The 13,973-nt window shown below is 37.9% G+C and overlaps 1 long non-coding RNA gene across 4 annotated transcripts; it reads left to right on the plus strand.

Annotated features, from left to right (window-relative positions):
* Positions 1–1,359: 1,359 nt before the first annotated feature.
* On the plus strand, positions 1,360–5,480 carry LOC4338106 (uncharacterized). 4 transcript variants are annotated; one of them, XR_010741599.1, is made up of 8 exons: positions 1,360–2,204; positions 2,687–2,769; positions 2,874–2,961; positions 3,172–3,280; positions 3,393–3,443; positions 3,547–3,983; positions 4,085–4,216; positions 4,990–5,480. It is a non-coding gene; the product is annotated as an uncharacterized lncRNA (long non-coding RNA). The 4 variants fall into 4 exon arrangements; XR_010741600.1 differs by lacking the exon at positions 3,393–3,443 and having other exon boundaries at positions 3,819–3,983; positions 4,990–5,346; XR_010741598.1 differs by lacking the exons at positions 3,393–3,443; positions 3,547–3,983 and having other exon boundaries at positions 4,990–5,346.
* The last annotated feature ends 8,493 nt before the right edge of the window (positions 5,481–13,973 follow it).

Below are 13,973 nucleotides of genomic sequence, written 5' to 3' on the forward strand. Positions count from 1 at the left end.
TTACTGTGTATTCAAGGAAAAAAATAAATTAATGATCTAACCTTTAATCCACCAAAATATTTTGTTTATCATTCCTTCCTTTCTGCAGCCTTTAGCAGTACACGTCATCTAGAGAAATTCGCTACTACATACCCTTCATTCGTTTTCTTAGCCTTATATAATACTTCCTCTATTTCATATTATAAGACTTTCTAGCATTGCCCACATTCATATATATGTTAATGATATCTATATGAATATGGCAATGCTAGAAAGTCTTATAATATGAAACGGAGAGAGTAGCAATTTTCTCTTTTATCCTATGCTAACAATCGTTGTTGAACTTAACATTGATGTTTCTCTCGCCTCATCTTTTCTCTCCTCTCTCGTTCATATTGGCATATTGATCTAGTTGACAGTTCTATGGACAACTATTAATTGTCAGTGTACATGTCATGAGGCCTATATAATAACCTAGCATATTCAACACTGAAGTTCTACTCTTTTACTGTGTTTGATAGAGTTATACACTTCTACTTCTACCACAACAGCTACCAGCTCTTGTATTTTAGCGATTCTTTTTTTCTTTTGGCCTGATATGCGCTGCTGTGTGACATTGGATGATTGGAACGTAGGCATCTTGTGATGTTAACTGTGCTCTGTACAGCAACAAAAACAAGGATCACTGTATTCAAGCTTGATGTGTAGCATAGCAAATGAAGACAACCGAAAAAAAAATGTCAGCTTTCGGATTTTAGGTGTCCGAAGAAAACGAGTCAGGGGCTCACAGCCATATATCCTCTGCAAATTGAAATGGAGGATATTGTATTGGAAAACTTTTGTTCCGTTTTTTACTTCTAGCTCAACCAAAACTATAACTCAATTAACTAATCATATATTCCCCCCATTTCACAATGTAAGTCATTCTATCATTTACCACATTTATATTGGTGTTAATGAATCTAGACATATATACGTGGGAAATACTAGAATGACTTACATTGTGAAATAGAGGAAGTAAAACCTAATGTTTTTCCCTACAACATTTGCCCTTTTTCTGTTTTACAATCAACAGCAAATGCAGGTTTCTTAGTCCGTCCGATCTGCCACGTGACAGGATCCAGTCCCTCTATCTCCCTCTACCAGTTCTGCCCTGCCGTGTGGTTTCTTCTCCATGGACTCCTCCTTCCTTTGCCCTCTCCCGATGGGAAATTTAACTATTTGCCACTCTTGTGACATGGCAATTAACGATTTGCCACACCCTGTCAATGACATGTGGGCCCTCATGTGTCTATGACATGTGGGCCTAGTGGCAAATCATTAAGCAACATCCGTAAGAGTGGCAAATAGTTAAAAGCCCCTCTCCCGATCCCCTTTTGTGCAGCCGCTGCTCCTCTTCGGTTGCTCCACGGAGCCGTCGCCAACTGAGGGGATGATGGCCGGACGGCGAACTCACCGAGGCACGGCTGTTGGAGCGAACTAATCCGGAGGGGGTCAGGACTATTTTGCGCCGCCGCGGAGGCGGCGGCGCTAGAGGCAGGTCGAGCGGAGGCGACAGCGTCGGGCGACGGGGTGGTGCAAACGGTGGGGGCCGCCCGGCTCGAGCGACAGTGGCGCCGAAGGCGGTTTGAGCGGAGGCGACGACGCCGGGTGACGAGGCAGCCCAAACGGCGGCGGCGCCAGAGGTGGGTCAAACGGAGGCGACGGCGCTGGGCGCCGCGGAGGCCCGAGTGGAGGGCGGCGACGACAATGCGTGGCGGGCCTTCCTCCGCGCTGCCCCCCCTCGCTGGCTGCCGGCTCCCGAAGCTCCGCCTTCACCGCTCTGTTCCTCCCCAGCTCCGCCGCTCTCCCTCCCCATCTGCAGCTCGACGGCACCGGCGGCGGCTTGACGACGGCCGCTCCGTGCCCCTCCTCGCCAGATCCGGCCTTAAGGTCGCCGGATCTGGCCTTGGGAGGCGGTGGCGGCGGTGGCGGCTTGAAGGCGGCAGCAGCAGATCGAAGGCTGCGGCAGCGGCTCGACTGCGGGAGCAGCAGCTCGAAGGCGGCGGCGGCGGCTCGACTGCAGGAACGGCTCGACGACAGCCAGCCCGCGCCCCCTCTACAGTGCAGTAGAGGTCCCATCGATCGGTAACATCGATTCACTGATTCTTCCACATCTCTCCCTTGCGCCGCTTCGTCGCCCACATTCACTGATTCTTGGAAGCACAAACGAAAGGATCACATATGTACGTTACTACCTTTTCCTGCAAATACATATACACCACTTGGATATACATACCCATTCTGCCTTGCTTTACATGTTAATTAACTTGATTGAGCAAATGTTTGTTGCATTGATCGGCCTGTATCTCAAAGTACAATGAGTAAGTGACTGAAGGTAATTCATTAGCCTTTTATGTCTATATATGATCATAGAATGTATGCAGGGTGCATCAGACAAGCAAAATTATATGGCAAGTGATGGCACATTTCTTAGGGAAGGATTTATGAGTTTAATGTCAAAATCCTCTCTATCAGTTGCTTATGCAGCTAAAAATAGGGAAACAACCTATTTATATTCATAGGATACTCTATGAGTTCAACATCAAAGTTTCTTATAGGATACTCTATGAGTTCAACATCAAAATTATTTATATTGACATGTTAATTTATTATATTCTAAATCCATATGTTATTGAGATGTGTTCTCCAATTGATCTGAATGCAGAGTATCCTATCATAATATTAACAATGTTGGACCATACTTTTGGTGGGTGCTGCATGCAGTTATTATTATCAAAGCCATGAAAGGTATTTTACATTGTTACATCTTCTTCACCTTTATAGGTTTCTAATAGTGTTCTTGCTTCTTTGAGTGGCTTCGTTTGCTAATTCCTATGCCCTTCATATTTCAGGTTCAAGGCTTCCAGCTGGTTGGCAATTGCTCTTCAGGGTTTCTCTACCTGTTAACTGTTATTGCCTGATATTATTTCAGTTTTTTGGGTAGTTCCTTGGGATGTCTTATTTGTTGTTTAGTCGTTATATTCCTATGCATGATCATTATTTAGTTGTTTTGATAAATGACCTTCCCTACTCTATTTTTTATCATATAAATTAGTATTCGGTTAAACTATAGCATATATTTTTTTGCATGAGGCAATATTTGTATTTAGCAGCATCTCACTGACTACATTCATCCATTTTCGTTTTCAGGCATGGGCACATGGCAGATACCACAATGTGAGGCAAACATTGGACCTTAGCTAACATAAATGAATATGTGATGCCACTTTCACTGATGCTTCTATGACCACTAGTCCGGGTAATTTCAACTTTCTCATGCTGTTATATGCTGATGCTATATTACTTAGCATGCTTTAGGAAATTACAGACTATTTCATTCTGTTCAAATTACATGTTGTTATTTGTAATAGTGTGGGATATGCATGCTCTTCATTACTGTATATGGCATGCTCTTCATCAAGGTTAAACCGTGGATCTATTTTCCTTTTATTATTGGTGGCTATAAAATAGATTGATGCTAATTAATGGCAAGTTTGCGAAAATACTGAACTCTCATATCTCCAGGATTGGCTATAAAATCGTCAGTTCTGGGTCATGGAACAGTAAACCTTAATTTCTATTTGTTTTTGCTAATGGCCAATCTGTATAGATTAATTGTAAAACATACACAATATGAGTTGCCACTGTGGTTAGGGTTGCGATCTGCGGTTAGGGTTTGGGTATGGAATAGAGCAAGTGTGATGGCCAATGTGCATGACAGAGTCAGCTCCACTAACCAATGTCTCTAGATATGGTTCTACTCTGTGATCTCCCCCATCATCTCCGTCATGGATTAGGTCTAAGCTTGATTTAGGTGTGTGGCTGTCCAGCCATCTGCGCTCCTCCAATGGCATGCTGCTGGATATGCAGCCATCTCCAGCTTGGTTATTCTCTGCTGAAAAAAAATTAATCCCTCCTATCACATCTAACATTTGCTTCGACCCATGACAATGCTTGGTTTGGTATGCCTTTTTTCACCATCCTTTACTCTACAATCCATGATTTGCATTCATTGTTTACAAGGTAAATTTATTGAAGAGTGGTCTGTTCTTTTGCGCTGCAGCATTGTATTGCTCAGAAGCTATTTTCCAGTCATCAAAATCTCATTTGGATAAGCAGCTGTGTTCTGCTATATATTTTTTTTGTCCACTGACTCTGTGAACAACCCCGCCAATTATACTAAAACCAAACAAAGGTACACAGCTTTGTTATTATATCATTTCGTTAAGTACTTGCAGATTTCGGAATTATTCAGAAGCTTTCATTTTCGTTGCAATAATCTTACAAGCAAGATGCATGACCCTAATCATGGTTCAGCATCAGCTGTCTAGAACTCTTTGAAATATCGTATAAAAAAAGAGAACTCTTTGAAATATCTAGAAGCTAAATTGGCTGGACGCTCATGTCCTATATATGATAACATATGTATGTACATACATAGTATCTACAAGTATTTGTTGTTGGTTAGCTCAGTGAACTTGGTTGTGGCCTCGAGTAATTAAAACTATCCATCGATTTTACTTGCCTTTAATTTTCTTTTTTTGCTTTTGCTTATATAAAAGTTAGGCCTAGATTTTACAACTGATAACAATGAGCTGTGTATTCTTTTTATTTGCCTAGATGATTCAGCTGGACCCGAATGTGTATCAACATAATGCCTAGAGTTATTCTCTCTTTACTGTTGCAGTGTACCTTTAGGCTTTCTGATATAGGGAAAATTTTTGTGGCGGTGTTATACTGTATTCTTGGGCACATGTGCATTTGTTCACCTTACAACCTGCATTCTTGGTTTCATGTATATTTCATATGAATTTATTTGATCATAGAGATTTTTCATGTGTTGATTTGCTCCACAAATTGTAATGGTCAAATGCCAGTGTCCATAAAAAAAATGGTTGTTCCCATGTTCTGTTGTAAGCTAATTTTTGTGGCATTTTTGACATGTCTAACCAGTTCTGTTTTCCACAGGTACATGAAGAACAATCCGCCTGCAAAATCATTTCTATCAAACACATTCTTCACTTTTTATTCAAGAGCTAATAGACAAACCTTTCTAAGACGTATCGTGTCTTGATGCATCTATTTACATGTGTCCTGACCGGTTTCTTTACTTCCAGAAAACAATCCTTTGCATAATAATATTTGTACAGATTCCATTGGAAACTATCCTTTTCAGAAAACACTACTTTTCATTAGCCATGTTATTTCCCTTTTGCCGACCTGACAGTAATAGAAGGAAAAACAGTTGTAGTTTCATTATTTCAAACTCAATCGCACGTATGCAGCTATATATATGGGCTATATATATGGGCTATGGTTTAAGTAGGTGGACCTACTCTTGCTTCAATCTTTCTTTGTGGTATAGCATTTGAGAAACATTAGTTAGAATGTTGCATAAGTGTAGAATTGAAGAACTGGTGTACCTTCCGGTTTCATGAAACATTACTGTTGCCTACGAATTTTCATGTGCCATGCTTAATATTTGGTGTCCGTTTTTCTTTCTCAATTTACATAATTCAAATAGACCTTACCATATGCCAATTTGAAATACTTGGATGTGAATTAAATTTAGATCTCCTTTTTCCCCGGCACAACGCGTGGGGTGCTGACTAGTTAAACAAATTGTCCAGATTTCCTGCTAGGCATCACCATTTCCAGCACCAAAGCACCAATAGGCCGTAGGAGAAGAACACTACACACCAAAATACAGAACATGTAGGGGAAGTACTAGAGGGTGTTGTGAGGGAGTTGTGTATGCATGAATTTACCCATCAAAACTTAAACTATGGTGCCTACAAATTTTGCACGCCGATACACTTGCATTATAAATTAAGTGAGATTTATGGATACAACGATGCATGCCTCCTCCGAAATATGTTAAAGGGAGTGTACTTGCATTTATGGAGTATGATGTGTGTGTGGATTTATCAAGTAATAAAAAAGTAGTTGTGTGGACTTCAATCAATGGGAGCAGGTACAATAGTAGACTATAAGCTAGCTATAAATATATTTTAAGGAGATAAAAGATGAGAGATAAGAGCAGCGGGCTATAGATTTGTAGCCAACTGCAGCACAGACTTCAAGATACATGTGTGTATGATAAGTGAGACTAGACATTAATTATGTAGTATATATTTATAGGTAACTATTATATAAATTGGCTATTAAATTGACTATAGATGATTTGAAGCCAATAGTTGGCTATACTATTAAACTTGTTCTAATAAGAAAACTACTTGATACCCCGCGTTTTGCTATGGGATATATGGATGAATGTATGGTATACATTATTAAAATGATAGACGTATATGTTTAAATAATGTGAAAATGATGTGAAGATAGTGAATTGATATTGCTTGCATGCTGAGTTCTAAAAATACAATAAAATTACAAATGATATGATATGTCATGTTTTCATGAGATCTAAAATATTCTAGATAATAATTGCTAGTGGGTAATGATGTGGTATACTTACATTATGTTACATGTTGAGTTTTAGAAGTCAGTGGATACCACCTGTATAGAAAGTATACTATCATGGCCTGAATCTGATCTAAAGTGAACTAGTCATATTTTGCATACTTGGGCTGGCTGGGCCCAACATCCTGGGCCAGACATCCAAGCCCATTAGTAGGCCTATGTTTTGACCACTGTTGTTTAGAACTTGCCTGCTTACTTTCACTCACATTTTTAACTTTTTTTTCAGTTCGTAATGACTAGAAGATTTCATATGAACGCACTAAATTAGATTCCACATATTTCGTTTGTCAAAAATACTTAAAAAGTTCCCGAGATCTACTACTGTACTATACAGGCCCATGCATAGGCCGGTGCAACATGTGCACATGCTCAGGGCCCCCAAAAATTAGGACCCCAAAATCTACACTTAGTACTAATTGTGTATACTTAATTAGCAACCACTACCTCCGTTTTAGGTTATAAGATATTTTAGTATTGCCTAAATTTATATAGATGTTAATAAATCTAGACATATATCTAGACACATATATGTCTAGATTCATTAACACATACTTCCTCCGTTTTACAATGTAAGTCATTCTAGCATTTCCCATATCCATATTGATGTTAATGAATATAGACATATATATCTATCTAAATTCATTGACATAAATATAAATACAGAAAATGTTAGAACAACTTACATTATGAAACGGAGAAAGTATATGAATATGGACAATCCTATTTTATAACCTGAAACTGAGGAAATAATTAACAGACCCAAGAGCCTAGGAAGATGAAATGTTGGAAGGGCCAATCCCATGCTGGGCTAGTACTTACGATTTGTTTTCACCGTTGCCGCTTGCTGCTGATTCGTATTTCGTAGAATTTTTTATTTTTATTTATTAGGAAAAAGTCTAAATACCCTCTAAACTTTAGATATAAATCTGTCTAGCACCCTGAATTTTAAAACCGGACACCCAACTCCCTAAACTTTGTAAAACCGTACGTATTACCCCCTAAGGTGGTTTTGTACAGTGGTTTTTATCTAATTTGTATATAAATTGGATGAGTTTGATCACGTAACATACACATTGGACATATGTATTAAAATCTTCACTTAAATCTTTCTTTTACTAGTTGTTAGCTCTCACTTACAAACAAGTACCAACATAATAATAGTATGATATCTGTCAGGGTTATGGATAAGGTATACTCTCTATCCTTGGATGTACGGTGGGTATCGATATGGCATACCCGCGCGTATACGGATAGTTTCCATATACGATGAGGAAATCTATCACGTGATAGAAACAAAATATACGGATGGGAGGAGTCCTACTCGGACGAGACTGGGTCTTTACCATATCGTGAGGGGTTCGATATCTTCGAGTCCTACTTGGAGATCAACTGACCCGCGGTATATAAGGGACCCCCTGGACAGGACCTAAGGCATCGAATATTGCTGCCAACACATACACCTCACAGCCTACGGAGCCGGAGCGTGCAGGAGCCAAGTCGCCAAGAGATCTAGTTGAACCAACTCAACTACGCTCTCGTCAGTATCATCGAGTTCTGCTATTCCCTTTGTAATCTGTGGTTTCTATCATATAATCCCATACCAACTGGATTAGGGCTATTACCTTCCAAGGTGCCTGAACCAGTATAATCCTTGTATTCTGTTTGCTTGATGTCGTATTACGTAGATCCTCGTATCAATGGACCCCACTATCATCTATATCCGGTCTACGGGTATCCCCGTCGACAATATCCCTGTATAAGTATAAATTAATGACTTACAACTGATGATATGCAAATATGTTATATTAGTTATTTAAAGCTGTTCATTTAAACTTTTAAAATATGCAAAAACACCATCCAAAACCACCGTAGGGGGTAATTTGAACGGTTTTGTAATGTTTAGGGGGTTGGATGTCCGGTTTTAAAGTTTAGGGTTCTAGACGGACTTCTATCTAAAGTTTAGGGGGGTATTTGGACTTTTTCATATCTATTAAAATATTTACAAAAATAATTTTCTATTTGAAAAATTTACAAATCTAGTCCCCATTGCCCTCTGGGAGTCTAGTGGACGATTTATCCGACGTGGCAGATGGTCGTTGGCCCTCGCTTTACAGCTGGCCACCGAGGATGGCGAAAATTTACATGCAGCCCCCTTGCCGCCCAAGTCGGGTTGTGCCGGGCCGGCCCGAAGGCACGGCAGGTCGGCAGCTTGTGCTTCTTTGAGATAAGTCTATTTCACCTCCCTCCTCTTTGGGTGGGATAACAATAAGTCTATTTTGTGTCCCTCATCTTTGAACCGCGTCTTATACATAGCTACAATAAGTCTATTTTTCCTTACTCTTTTTGGGGCCGTGCCATATCTTATAAATCGATTTCAGGGTCCGATCCCAAGCATCCCATTGGGCCACGTGGCATCGCGTGTTGAGCTCCATCGGCATTCTCGGCTGAAGAATGCGCCACGTTTCGCACCCCTCCCACAGCCGTTAGATGGTACATCGACGGTCAAAAATCATCTGGCGGATCTAAATGTAAATTGCAATTTTCAAGAGGGGTTTTTTACAAAACGTGTGACCTTATCTGGAAGAGTCCGGATTATTGGAGAAAAAAATCGCAACAAAAAACCTCGTACTCACCGTGCGGCCGCCCTGCCTCGATCCACGCCGCTGGCGCCTGCATCTATGCGGCCTGCTCCGATTAGATATGCGCTGCTAAGGTGAGGCGAGAGAGAGGGACGGGGGAGAGAGAAAACTGAGCTCGACGATCTGGATGTTGAGGCTGAGCGACGGATGGAGCAGTCGAGCAGCGGGGGTTTGCTCGTCGGTGGGATTTGGGCCTTGCCCTCGATGCCATCCTCGCCTCCATCCTGCGCCGCCGGAGGTCGCTCCCACCGGCCCCTGTGTCCGCCGCGCACGCGCTCCTAAATGGTCGCGGTCTCTACTCTATAGCCATCTTCGCTGCGCACTGCTCACACTGCTCTCCGCGCTCGCGTGGAAGTGGATGTGGGAACTGGGAAACGAGTGGTCATGGGCTCGCGGGAAAGCTGCACTTTCCTTTCCTACGCGCTAGTAGTACTACTACTATTCTCGTCTGCTTTTTTGTTCTTTTTTTTTATTTCTAACTGTTCGCTGTAAGGCTGCACTAAAACATAGAGAAATACTAGTAGAGTACTCCCTCCATCCCAAAATGTTTGACGCCGTTGACTTTTTTAAAAATATTTGACCGTTTGTCTTATTCAAAAAATTTAAGTAATTATTAATTATTTTCCTATCATTTAATTTATTGTTAAAAATACTTTTATGTATACATATAGCTTTACAGATTTCACAGAAGTTTTTAATAAGATGAACGGTTAAACATGTTTAAAAAAGTCAACGGCGTCAAATATTTAGGGAAGGAGGGAGTACTACCTAAACAAAAAAAAATGCGTATCAAATGCCCCCTATGTGACTTAGGATCTGTTTAGTTGGTGAAATAATTTTTTTTTATGTTACGTCAGACGTTTAACCGGATGTTAGAAGGGGTTTTTTTTGACACGGATGAAAAAAACTAATTTCATAACTCGTCTAGAAACCACGAGACGAATCTTTTGAGCCTAATTAAGCCGTCATTAGCACATATGGGTTACTGTAGTACTTTTATGGCTAATTAATTAGACTCAAAAGATTCGTTTTACGATTTACATGCAAACTGTGCAATTAATTTTTCTTTTTATCTATAGAGTAAATTGCACCCACGGTGCATCAACTTGGCAGGTGGGTGTAATTTGGTGCAAGAACTTGAGAAATGAGCATTCTAGTGGCAACAACTTGGCAAATATGTGTAATTTAGTATAAGAACTTTATAAGTGATCGTATAAATGTAACAACTTGCAAGGTAGGTACGATTTTAATACAATAAACTAAGAAATTATGCGACAACTTAATTATTTGGAGCATTTTCTATATAGATTCAATTTAAGTAATTATTTTGACAATATACTAGTGTGGATTTGTATAAGCATATTTATATTTTTATTATAATAATTAATAACTTGAAGTCAATTAAACTGGATGTAAAAATTATTATTTCGGTTGATATTTGAGAAGGTAAAGAAAACGAAAAAAATCTTAAGGTAATTGAATGTAAATTGTATGTGCAATATAATTATTAAAGATTAAATTTAATATCTAAGGTAATATCCGTAGGATTACTATGTAGTGGCATTATTGACATCGGGAAAAAAAAACTCACCTAGCATATGCCTAGCCAAGTTGATGCACAACATCGGGAAAAAAAAAACTCACCTAGCATATGCCTAGCCAAGTTGATGCACAAAAATACAAATTGTCAAGTTCTTGTACTAGAACGCACCTACTTGTCAAGTTGTTGCACTCGGACGCTCAATTCTCAAGTTCTTTCACTATATCGCACTCACCTGCCAAGTTGTTATACCGTGGGTGCAATTTACTCTTATCTATATTTAGTACTCCATACATATGTCCAAAGATTCGATTGGATATTTTTGTGAAAAGTTTTTGGGAACTAAATCCTATCGGTTGCCCTAATAAGTTAAAACTAAAATTTAAATTTTCAAACTGAATTTTAAAGTTGATTTTAAAAATATTTTCAATGTAATTTCTATTTCAGTATTGAATTTTAAGTCGCTAGCAATACATATATATAAATGTTTTAGCTATAGATTAATTTTTATTTCTAAATAAGTTTTTTTTTACTTATTAGAGAATATTGACAACCAATAAGGACCTTAATTTGTGTTCGATGGTGTGAGAAAGTGGAAATAAATCTTGTTTTCTGCATGCATGTTACCCGAATTGATAAATGACATGTTTTTTCAAAAGAAAAATCTATATATTTTTTACTTAAAAATCATATTAATTCATTTTTCAGGTTTAAAATAGTTAATACTCATTAATCATATGGTAATGACTTAATTTTCTGTATCTTACCATTGTTATTTTTTCTCATTTACTCAAACACACTCTAAGGCCGTGTTCCGCCTAATCCCTCGCTCACCCAAAACGGAGTAACTCATTAGCACATGATTAATTAAGTATTAATGCATTTTTTTTTGAAAAAATGATTAATATGATTTTTTAAAAACAACTTTCGTATAGAAATTTTTTGCAAAAAATATATCATTTAGCAGTTTGACAAGCGTACACACGGAAAAAGATAGAGGTGAGTAGGGAAAACTTGGAAACTAACTCAGCCTAAGGCTGTGTTAGGGAGGAGGGGTTCGCACGCAAAACGAAGCACCTATTATTGCATGATTAATTAAGTATTTGCTAATTTTTTTAAAAAAATGGATTAATATAATTTTTTAAGCAACTTTCGTATAGAATTTTTTTTTTTGCAAAAAACGCACCGTTTAGCAGATTAAAAAGCGTGCGCGCGGAAAACGAGAAAGGGAGGTTGGGAAAGGGAGGTAACGAATGCAGCCTAAGTGGTGGTGATTTTGGGATAAATTTTAAACCCATAATATCAACTTTTTTTGGAACGGATGGAGTAAATTAGCTTATGATTATCAGCCAAAATTTGAATTTTCAACCTTAAATTTAAAGCTAATTTTGATGGTTTTTCATCGAAGTTTATTTTAGATCGGTAAGAACACGTATATGAAAGTTTTATTTGCATATCACTTTTCGTTTGCAAATATGCCATTTCGTTTATTCAACGAATAAGCAAAACGATGGGGCTGTAGAATGCAAAGTGGGCCTACATGGTGTCTATATAATTAATTTTCTTATGTATGGTTCATACGATAAGCAAAATGATAAACCGTGTGTTTTTTTTCGTAAATGAAAAGAAGAGTAAATCACTTTGGGCCACTTTTTATCGGCGTTGTTTCGCTTTGCATCACCCTTTAACTATTTTTTTACACTTTTGATCGGGTTATTTTACCTTTATACTGGAGTAGCATTTTGTAACACCGTCAGTTGTTTTATCCATCTACATCTAAATTGTCATATATCATATAAATGGTCTACATATAACTGATTATTGACGAATAAGAACAGGGGTACTCGAGGTCATTCATATGCATGAGAAGAGAGTAACACAGGCAAGATTACCCAGTCTAAAATAAAAACATTGGCTAAAAGGTGATCAAAAGCGAAACATAAGCAATAAAGATGGTCCAAAATAAAATTTACTCTAAAAGAAATTTTATAGAAAAAATATCTTAAAAACATATTAATCTATTTTTCAGGTTTAAAATAATTAGTACTTATTAATCATATGCTAATAATTTATCTCATTTTATGTATCTTATCATTCTTCTCTTCACTCAAATACACCCTAAGAGTAATTCCATCCGTCCGAGAATATAAGCATTTTTAGAGTTCGACAATGTTATTAAAAAAATATGTAGAATTAAATAGAGAAGGGTTGTGATTGGATAAAAAGTGGAGGTAGGTGGAAAATTTGAATGGTGGAGGGTTGTGATTGGTTGAAAAGAGAATGTTGGTGTAGAAACTGTTATATTTTGGGATAAATTCTAGAGGCTAGAAGTTGTTATATTTTGGGACAAAGGGAGTAGTTAATTTGGGACAAATTTTAAACCAAAATGAGCGGTTATTTAGAGATGGAGGGAGTAAATTATATCGTGAAGTGGGCTCATAGGTGCCTATGTAATTAATTTTCTTATCTATGGTTAGTAAGGTAAAAAATTGAGGAATATTAATTAATAAAAAGTAAATTGCGTCTACAGTACACAAACTTAGTAAGTGGGTACGATCTAGTGCAAGAATTTGAAAAATGATTATATAGATGTAACAACTTGGTTAGTACGTGCATTTTGGTTAAAATATCTCTCTTCCACACCATACTTTTTCAGCTATATAAAGAAAAAGCAGCCAGTTAGGTCATCTTGAGTTCCGAATAAGGTTTTAGATGTATTGCATTTGCTTGGTTATAAATACTAAAATAACCTATTATTTAAAATTAGAAAAATAATGATTATCAAAACTAAGTGCATGCCAACTAACAAAATTTCCAAGCGATCCATCTGATCATACAAATTCGGTGATGAGCACTGTAAAACATACTCATTGCCAACAATTAATCTAGCAGTCATGTTTACAAATACAACCAATAAAATACGATGAACCATAGGTATGTAACCGTGTTTTTATCAAAATGCACATGATTGTTAAGTTTATGTACCAGTTTGCTTATTTTACAAGGTTTTTACACTAAATCACACCCACCTGCCAAATTTTTGTACCGCTGGCGCAATTTACTCATTAATAAAATAAGAAGACTTAAATAGAAGAGGTAGAGAGCTGACATACAAAATCTACCATGGGTACAATAAGATTATCGTGAATCATGAAACATATGTGCTTCCATTGTGAATATCTTAAAAGTGCACGATCTTCACAGGAATTCAATGAAAAATTGAGCTAATTCCTATAAAGTCTAGCAAAATATTAGCATTAATTACCCTTAGCAATTATAGAAGCCATACAGAG

The sequence above is a fragment of the Oryza sativa genome, chromosome 5, assembly GCF_034140825.1.
Source record: "Oryza sativa Japonica Group chromosome 5, ASM3414082v1".
NCBI lineage: Eukaryota > Viridiplantae > Streptophyta > Magnoliopsida > Poales > Poaceae > Oryza > Oryza sativa.